The sequence below is a fragment of the Electrophorus electricus genome, chromosome 12 (genome assembly GCF_041902795.1).
Source record: "Electrophorus electricus isolate QZ-2024a chromosome 12, ASM4190279v1, whole genome shotgun sequence".
NCBI classification, from domain to species: domain Eukaryota; kingdom Metazoa; phylum Chordata; class Actinopteri; order Gymnotiformes; family Gymnotidae; genus Electrophorus; species Electrophorus electricus.
Window position 1 is genome coordinate 26,595,405 of NC_137508.1, and position 8,949 is coordinate 26,604,353.

The 8,949-nt window shown below is 43.8% G+C and overlaps 1 long non-coding RNA gene across 1 annotated transcript; it reads left to right on the forward strand.

Moving 5' to 3' along the window:
* The first annotated feature begins 6,448 nt into the window (after positions 1-6,448).
* On the forward strand, positions 6,449-8,721 carry LOC145660385 (uncharacterized). Its single transcript, XR_014126719.1, has 4 exons — positions 6,449-6,507; positions 6,957-7,028; positions 7,124-7,320; positions 8,409-8,721. It is a non-coding gene; the product is annotated as an uncharacterized LOC145660385 (long non-coding RNA).
* The last annotated feature ends 228 nt before the right edge of the window (positions 8,722-8,949 follow it).

The window sequence follows — 8,949 nt, forward strand, 5'->3', positions numbered from 1 at the left end:
CAGTCCTGCTGTAATTGTAGTAACATGGAGGACATCTATTTCTCTCTTTCTTTTTCGTTAGCATTATTCTCAGAGATGAAGAAAGAGCCGCGTCTGAGGGGATATGGCCTTACGGGAATCCAACAGAATTCTGCCTTAGGTTGCAATAGCACAGTTGCAACAGCACAGGAGAAGTTTGAAGCGCACATTCTCTTTGGTGTCTGACAGATCTTGATCATGTTATAGAGCAAGTTGGGAAAACGGCAGTTCCTCCTTTGCAAGCGCATACTTACATTTTGTTTGAGCTCTAGTATTACCACAGACCCGCACAATTACCACGCCCGGATTTGCAACATGGAGCGGGCCACACTATCGTAATAAGTCCACTAACAACTGCAGAGGGTCCACGTATGGGGGGCGGGGTTAAGCTTAACCCTGCAGAGACATCGTAGGACCGTGCCTGAGGCTTGTGCCTAACACCAATCTTCATCAGGGATGAGTCACAGAGGGTCCCACATCCCCAGCCCAGCACCTACACCCTCTACTCGCTACCCAAAAAAGGTGGAGGTGAACACTGAGAGCAGCAGCCAAACAGACTCCACAACTGGTTTCAATTGGAGTCCCTCTCATTTATAAATACCTCTAGAAAAGTGAGGCCTGCATTTACAGAAAAGGGAAAACAGAGTTTGCAGAGTGCCGACGGCATTTAGGCCAGACCGGTTGCTGAAACATCAACAAGATAAATCCTGATATGGAATAAGAAATATTTAACATGCTAGTACATCCCAAAGACATCTGAAACTGCTTTAGGAATGGATCGAATATCTAGTTTATATAGAATATCACATTTGTCTATTTCTGTATTCAGTCATTGAAATAAATTGAGTTTGTGGTGATGTTACTCTCACTGATAAAATTAATTAGACACTTGAATCCCTATTGGTTTAGAAAAAACAAAAAGATGAATTATTCTTTCAAAGGATTCTACTGCTTAATTAAAATGCACACTGCAAAGTAATTAGATAATATCACTAATGGCTTTTTCGGACATGTTTCTGAAGTTTGAAAGACTTTGATAGATTTCCATTCCTAACCATGATTGCTCAGTTCCTGTGATCATTCACGGGTTGATTTTTACTACAGACAGGTTGCTGGACAGCTACAGGCGTGTTGGTCCATGTTATGACTCAAGCCCCCAGCAAAGCACTTCCGGCTTTATCGGTGCATCAGTGTGAAGGCCAAATCAGTCCGTGTTTCCCAGAGAGTATGTTAGAGAGCATATGTTAGAGAGGGTTTAGTGGGTGTGTAAGAGAGGGATTAGTGGGTAAGTTAGAGAAGGTTTAGTGGGTGTGTTAGGGATTAGTAGGTGTGTTATAGAGGGTTTAGTGGGTGTGTAAGAGGGTTTAGTAGGAGTGTTACAGAGGGTTTAGTAGGTGTGTTAGAGAGATAGTAGATGTGTCAGAGAGGGTTTAGTGGGTGTGTTAGGGATTAGTAGGTGTGTTATAGAGGGTTTAGTGGGTGTGTAAGAGAGGGTTTAGTAGGAGTGTTATAGAGGGTTTAGTAGGTGTGTTAGAGAGATAGTAGGTGTGTCAGAGAGGGTTTAGTGGGTGTGTTTGAGAGATATTAGTAAGTATGTTAGAGAGGGTTTAGTGGGTGTGTTTGAGAGATATTAGTGGGTGTGTTAGAGAGAGATTAGTGGGTGTGTTAGAGAGATATTAGTAAGTGTGTTAGAGAGGGTTTAGTGGGTGTGTTTGAGAGATATTAGTGGGTGTGTTAGAGAGGGTTTAGTGGGTGTGTTTGAGAGATATTAGTGGGTGTGTTAGAGAGAGATTAGTGGGTGTGTTAGAGAGGGTTTAGTGGGTGTGTTTGAGAGATATTAGTGGGTGTGTTAGAGAGGGTTTAGTGGGTGTGTTAGAGAGGGTTTAGTGGGTGTGTTAGAGAGAGATTAGTGGGTGTGTTAGAGAGGGTTTAGTGGGTGTGTTAGAGAGGGTTTAGTGGGTGTGTTAGAGAGGGTTTAGTGGGTGTGTTAGAGAGGGTTTAGTGGGTGTGTTAGAGAGAGATTAGTGGGTGTGTTAGAGAGGGTTTAGTGGGTGTGTTAGAGAGATATTAGTGGGTGTGTTAGAGAGGGTTTAGTGGGTGTGTTAGAGAGAGATTAGTGGGTGTGTTAGAGAGGGTTTAGTGGGTGTGTTAGAGAGATATTAGTGGGTGTGTTAGAGAGGGTTTAGTGGGTGTGTTAGAGAGGGTTTAGTGGGTGTGTTAGAGAGAGATTAGTGGGTGTGTTAGAAAGGGTTTAGTGGGTGTGTTAGAGAGATATTAGTGGGTGTGTTAGAGAGGGTTTAGTGGGTGTGTTAGAGAGAGATTAGTGGGTGTGTTAGAGAGGGTTTAGTGGGTGTGTTAGAGAGGGTTTAGTGGGTGTGTTAGAGAGATATTAGTGGGTGTGTTAGAGAGATATTAGTGGGTGTGTTAGAGAGGGTTTAGTGGGTGTGTTAGAGAGATATTAGTGGGTGTGTTAGAGAGATATTAGTGGGTGTGTTAGAGAGATATTTGTGGGTGTGTTAGAGAGGGTTTAGTGGGTGTGTTAGAGAGATATTAGTGGGTGTGTTAGAGAGATATTAGTGGGTGTGTTAGAGAGATATTAGTGGGTGTGTTAGAGAGATATTAGTGGGTGTGTTAGAGAGAGATTAGTGGGTGTGTTAGAGAGGGTTTAGTGGGTGTGTTAGAGAGAGATTAGTGGGTGTGTTAGAGAGATATTAGTGGGTGTGTTAGAGAGATATTAGTGGGTGTGTTAGAGAGATATTAGTGGGTGTGTTAGAGAGATATTAGTGGGTGTGTTAGAGAGGGTTTAGTGGGTGTGTTAGAGAGAGATTAGTGGGTGTGTTAGAGAGATATTAGTGGGTGTGTTAGAGAGATATTAGTGGGTGTGTTAGAGAGGGTTTAGTGGGTGTGTTAGAGAGAGATTAGTGGGTGTGTTAGAGAGATATTAGTGGGTGTGTTAGAGAGATATTAGTGGGTGTGTTAGAGAGATATTAGTGGGTGTGTTAGAGAGATATTAGTGGGTGTGTTAGAGAGAGATTAGTGGGTGTGTTAGAGAGGAAATCACAAAGCTCTGATGGACTCCAGCCATTCCCCCTTCAACATCATTGCATTTACAATTAACAAACACTTCAGCGCTATGAAGGGTTTTCTCACTTCGCACTGAGCTACTATGCTGGCTCCACACCCCTAGAGGGCACTGTGGTTTTTTATGTGTGGCAACATACCTGAATTATGGGAACGTGAGACGGATGAGGCAGGGCTGTGATGGCACACTGGGACGTAAATCTCCGCCGCGTGTCCTTGTGTGTGGTGCTGGTGTCAGAGTTCACACAGGGTGACGTGGGTAATGGCGCCTGTGTGTATGTGTGATCATTCCCACGTCCAAGAATGAAAAGGAGCGATGAGCAGCAATTTAATGTGCTTTTCCTCAGCTCGTCTGTGGGATGGGACGCCATGTGGCATTCCGCACGTCACACGCGCGTAAGGGATGGAGATAGCGGTCAACACTCCACTGATTTAGTGTTTTTAAAGGACGGCACTCAGGAAATGTTCGGTTTTCCCCCGCAGTCTCTCTCTCTCTCGGCCCTCTCCATGTCTGTCTCTGTCTCTCTTATATATTGTCTGTCCATTACTCTCTCCCTCTTTCTTGTTCTCTAGCTTCATCCCTTCCCTATCATCTCCCCCTCTCTCGCTCTGTCTCCTGCTCCTTGTCTCAGTGACCCGTCTCTTTCGAGACGAATAACAGATCTCTGCTTAATGCTCTTTTAAAAAGACGCCCCATCCTCCGCTTCCCACAGAAGCTAAATAAAGAGCTCTGTGGATGATCCTGGGATATCCGTGTGTGAAGACGGCTTTCGCTGGCAGCTCCCGGAGCTGTGTCTCTCACAGGGGGGTCCCCAGGGACAGCACTCGGCCCACCAAGAACTGCCCTGTATATAGAATATTTTGCATTATGATACGATTTTCTTTCTGCTTTTCCTGCAGATTCTAATACAATTGTACGATAAAAAACCTGAAATTGGTGAAAATTCACTACTGCATTATTGAATGTGTGCACACAGATAGCAATCTATTCTCTAATATAAATCTGGCACTCTCTCTGTCTTGTTATCTATCCATACATCTTTCCATCTTACTTAGAAGTCGGAAGAATGACTTCAAACATCATCTCCTGTACTCAGTCCAGACACTGCTAGGACACAATTTCAAATTCATAGAAATTCATATATATTCACATAGCCAGCGTGAACCTCAGCATCACAGTTTCAGGTCTCCCCTTCAAACGTGCCATGTGTCCCGGTAGTACCCACGGGACATTGGTGGGCCTGTGTCGCCACAGCAACCCCATCACCATAACTCGGCCGTGCCGCTGAGCCTCCCTGGGAAAGCTCCTGCCAGAGTTTCTCAAAGTCCCCAGAAGTGTTTCGTGCGCAGTGTCGAGAGGGGGCAATGTAAAGGACCCTCCTCAGGCTGGTTTTCTCCTCCCTTGCTGCTATGATGGTGGACAGAATTTGCCTTTTGCCCTCGCAGATTAATCGAGGGGGTGTGTGGGGGGGGGGAGCCTGTCCACAGGGTCGGTTGTCATTCACGCAGATGGTAATTGTGGAAGGAAGTCTGTCAGCAGGAAAGTCAGAGTCAGAGTGCAGAGGGACAATAAGAAACAGCCCAGGATACTGCTTTGGTGCTGCTGTTGTTGTTGTTTTCAGTCTGTGTGCGTCTTTGGTTGGTTTGAAGTGTTTGTGTAATGCATAAGAGTTCAATTCAATAGGATCTTAAACTGAACATCCAAATTGAAGCAATGAAAGGATAATACTTGGTCAAATGAATGAATGAATGAATAAATGAATGAATGACACACACATACAAACAAACCTTTTTACACCATTGCTGTCTAAGACTTTCAGTAAAAAAAAAATCTTGCAAGTAATCGTAAGGCAATTACCATTCATTACATTTGTAAGAGCGACCTCACTGGGCCTAAACCCCAGTAGATCAGCGTCTACCCCCAATAATGAACACTAAACACCAGCACTGACTGGCTGATAAGAGGATAAGTGGAGCCTCTTGCTAATTTGGTTGGTGATAAGTCAGACAAGGCTAAAAACATCGCTTTGGTCCTGCAGATCACTATGAAACCTGTTATCTACGTTAGACAAACTAACCTCTCTAACCACCCCTGAAGTGCTGTGATAATTAGGCCAACATTTGTTAAAATATTTGGAAAACATCTTTTCAAAGTGATAGGCAAACTTTAAAAATAGGACAACATCAACATCATCTTAGTGAGTTGTAAACTAAAATAAGTGAATAGCTGCTTTCAGTCAAGGTTAAAAACGAGTGTTTGAACAATTTCCTTTCTGAATTTCCTGTGACATTCAACAACATTTAAGATATAGAAACATCGACAGATAAATAGCCAGCGTTGACCAAGGAGGTCAACTGTAACGACCCATAAAGTTTTCCACTTGAAAGAGGAAATAATTGAGATGAACGAAGTTTCATATCTGCGGGGGCAGTCATATCTGTGCCGCGACAAAAAGAAATGTCCACCTAAACTCTGCTGCCATCTTCTGGTCAACTTGTTTATTGCACTCGTCCGTCTTAGTGAGCGGTGGCCAGTTTATTTTACTATCATGCCAAGTTCAGTCCAACTCCTCTCTAAAGTAACTGCGTGCAGAAACCAGACACTCCTGAAAAGCTCTTTAGCTGGTTCAGACTGGTGGGTTTTGAGCAGGAGCTAAAATCTTCCAAGGGGCTTGCTTCGAATATTTAAAGGGAAAATGTGACCTTGGCAGCGGTTTTCAGCTTTTAAGCGTAAATAAGCTTTCTTAGATAAAATTCCGTGACCGAAGTCTAAGGACTTAAATGTCATCTTGTATGATCATCGTCGTTCTTTAACTAGGTTTATATGTAGCCTGTGGCAGCAAGTAAGAGAGAACTGTTTTACACAGCTTGGCTAAAGTGCTTTGCTCAATTTACAGCTCTAATAGCTCCGGGCAAAAAGCCATGCCCAAATGAAATTAGTGGCGAATAAAAGATATGCATTCACTCACTCACTCACGCTTAGAATTACAGCTGCCTTATTGATCTAATTAACGCGTGTGCACGGCCTCGCGCCCGGCTCTGAATCGTTTTCTATACGTCGTACTTCACAGTATTTTCTGGTTCCCTGTTTAGGTTTCATTCATAAAAAAAACTCCCCGATCACTGTAAATAGGAAAGATGGCCTGAATTAATTTTGCTGTAGTTGCAGATAGAACAGAACATTATGTTCCAGCTCTCCCTGTGCGTGTGAGAGAGAAGCGCGCGCACGCGCACGCACACACACACACACACACACACACACACACACACACACACACACACACACACAAATCTCAGAAAGACTCATTTTCTTTTGCTTCCGGAATATCCGTCTCTTAATTTCAGAGTGGCTAAGAGGTAGGACGTATCTGATTATCCAGCTCCGCTAGTCAAAGCTTCATAATGGCGGTGAGTGCCTCTTGGGCCGAATCCTATATACAGAGAAGGGACATCGATTTTAATTAAACTCAGAGAACTTCATTAGATTTTCCAGCTAATTCATACCACTAGAAAGACAGAAAGGCATGCGTTTTGTAAATGTAATTACCAGCCTAAAAGAGAACTGGGGGCAGTTCCTAAGGATTTACAGTACGTGACAGTGTGTTATTAGCCTTTCAGTGAAACAAACATATCCAGAACTGTCTGCTACATATCTAGAAATCTGCTACATATCTAAAAAAAAACAAAAACAAAAACATGAAACTGACTGGAAACTCCATTTTCAACATAATTTAAAAGCAAATGCTCTAATGTTAAAAAACAAGGGGATTGTTTGACTAAAATGTGTAATGTTTGTGCACTGAAATCATCACTTAAAACTAAATTTTGCTATTTTGACTTCATCGCTGGTGCCGCAGCCGCTCTGCGTCACGCACCAGTAGACACCACTTCATTTCAGTAAGGAAACAAGCAAACAAACAAGCAAGCAAGTAAGTAAACAGCAAGCGAAGCTGCGTCTCTAACAGGCACCTCCGCCCCGAGTCTCCTGCTGCAATATGAGGTGTGACAGTAAAAACATCCACAGGGTCGAGCTGAAGCCTCGCTGGCAGAGGAGGCGGGCAGGTACCCAGGAACGACGGTGCCCGCCGGCCCCGAGCCAGACGAGTGACCGGGGAGCACAGCCCCTCCTTGCATTGGGACAAGACACTGGCATTAAGCCGCGTCTGGCAGGTTTCGTCTTTTCCACCGGAGTTGGGGATTTGTCTGCTAACTCTTTGGCAGGTGCTGGACGTTATAAACATGCATGTACTGCATGCTTAGCTGCCTTGTCCTGCAGTGTTTGGATTCGCTTGCTTTTCCCCCCATTAATTCTGCATACGGTGCGCCGGCACCCAATGGCCCGGGGAGGGGGTGGGGGTGGGGGTTTCTGCAAGAACTGCAGCAGCAACAACTCCAGTCTTTTCTACACAGTTTATCTGTGGCAGTACAACCACAACCTCTTCTACACAGTTTATCTGTGGCAGTACAACCACAACATCTTCTACACAGTTTATCTGTGGCAGTACAACCACAACATCTTCTACACAGTTTATCTGTGGCAGTACAAGCACAACCTCTTCTACACAGTTTATCTGTGGCAGTACAACCACAACCTCTTCTACACAGTTTATTTGTGGCAGTACAACCACAGTCTCTTCTACACAGTCTCGTCTACACAGTCTCACTGCTGCAGTACAACCACAGTCTCGTCTACACAGTCTCACTGCTGCAGTACATCCCTCTACATGGCTTACTCTGAAAAATGAGACACTCACTTTGAACTTTTTAATGAACAGCAATAGTTCTGACATTTGACACTGAATTGCACAATAAAAACTGTCACTGATTGAAAACTGCTTTCAGATTATATTAAACCTTCATTCTGCCTGTGTCAGTGTGGTTGCCCTGCACCCATCATTAGACAACACTGCTCACACTAATGAAATCCAACAGCGAAAAAAAATCTAATGAAAAATAGACAAATGAACATGATGTCACTCATGAATAATAACGTTTGATTTACTGCACATTAAATTACAAGAATAAACGGCCGGGGTTGGCCGAGTAATTAAAAAACTTCTGATATGGGGCTTTACGCAGATCCCACTGTCTCACCTGCCTCTGACCATGTCACCCCTTCCGATGACTTTACAAACGACACTTTTTAATTCTTGGAATGCACCGTTTTATTTTATTTTTTTTACCAATGCTTTCTTTCATTTGCGATGACCCTGATATTGCACATTATGGCCTGCTGTCTAATTCCGTGCTGGTGCTTAAGATTCAAAACCGTTGACGTTTGTGTTTGATGCGACTGTCACCTGCTCCAGCTACACCGTAGGGACCTGCAGCCAACAACACCCCACTGCCCTGGACACTCGACACAGGGCAACCGCATCTCACAGCCAGTGGGTTGGTTCAGACTTCAAGTTTAGGCTGAAGCAGCGTGGATGGCAGAGCTCCTCTTGCCCAGTGAAGTCTGGAGGTCTGCAGAATGTTCTTGCTTGGTTGTTGGTTTGCCGTCACTGGATATGCAAACCTTAACATACAGAGAATGTATCTCAGATGTGCTATGGCTGCCCTTAATCTATTCTTAGCACATTTGGTAATCTGCTTTTATACATATGGAAATCTGTTTTTAAAATGCTGCCCCAATTTAAATAAAGAGTGATGGTGTAAAGTTAAGATGCCTGTTTGAAAAGAAGGGAGACTGACACATACATGCAGCAGGACTGCATACATGGACTCCATCATATTTTCTCCTACTGTTTATGGGGAGGTGGTATAATTTCAATAAAATTCGATATATATTTTTTTATTCCTCTACAACTATTCAGAAACATTCACTGCTCTGCACACACGTGCACACAC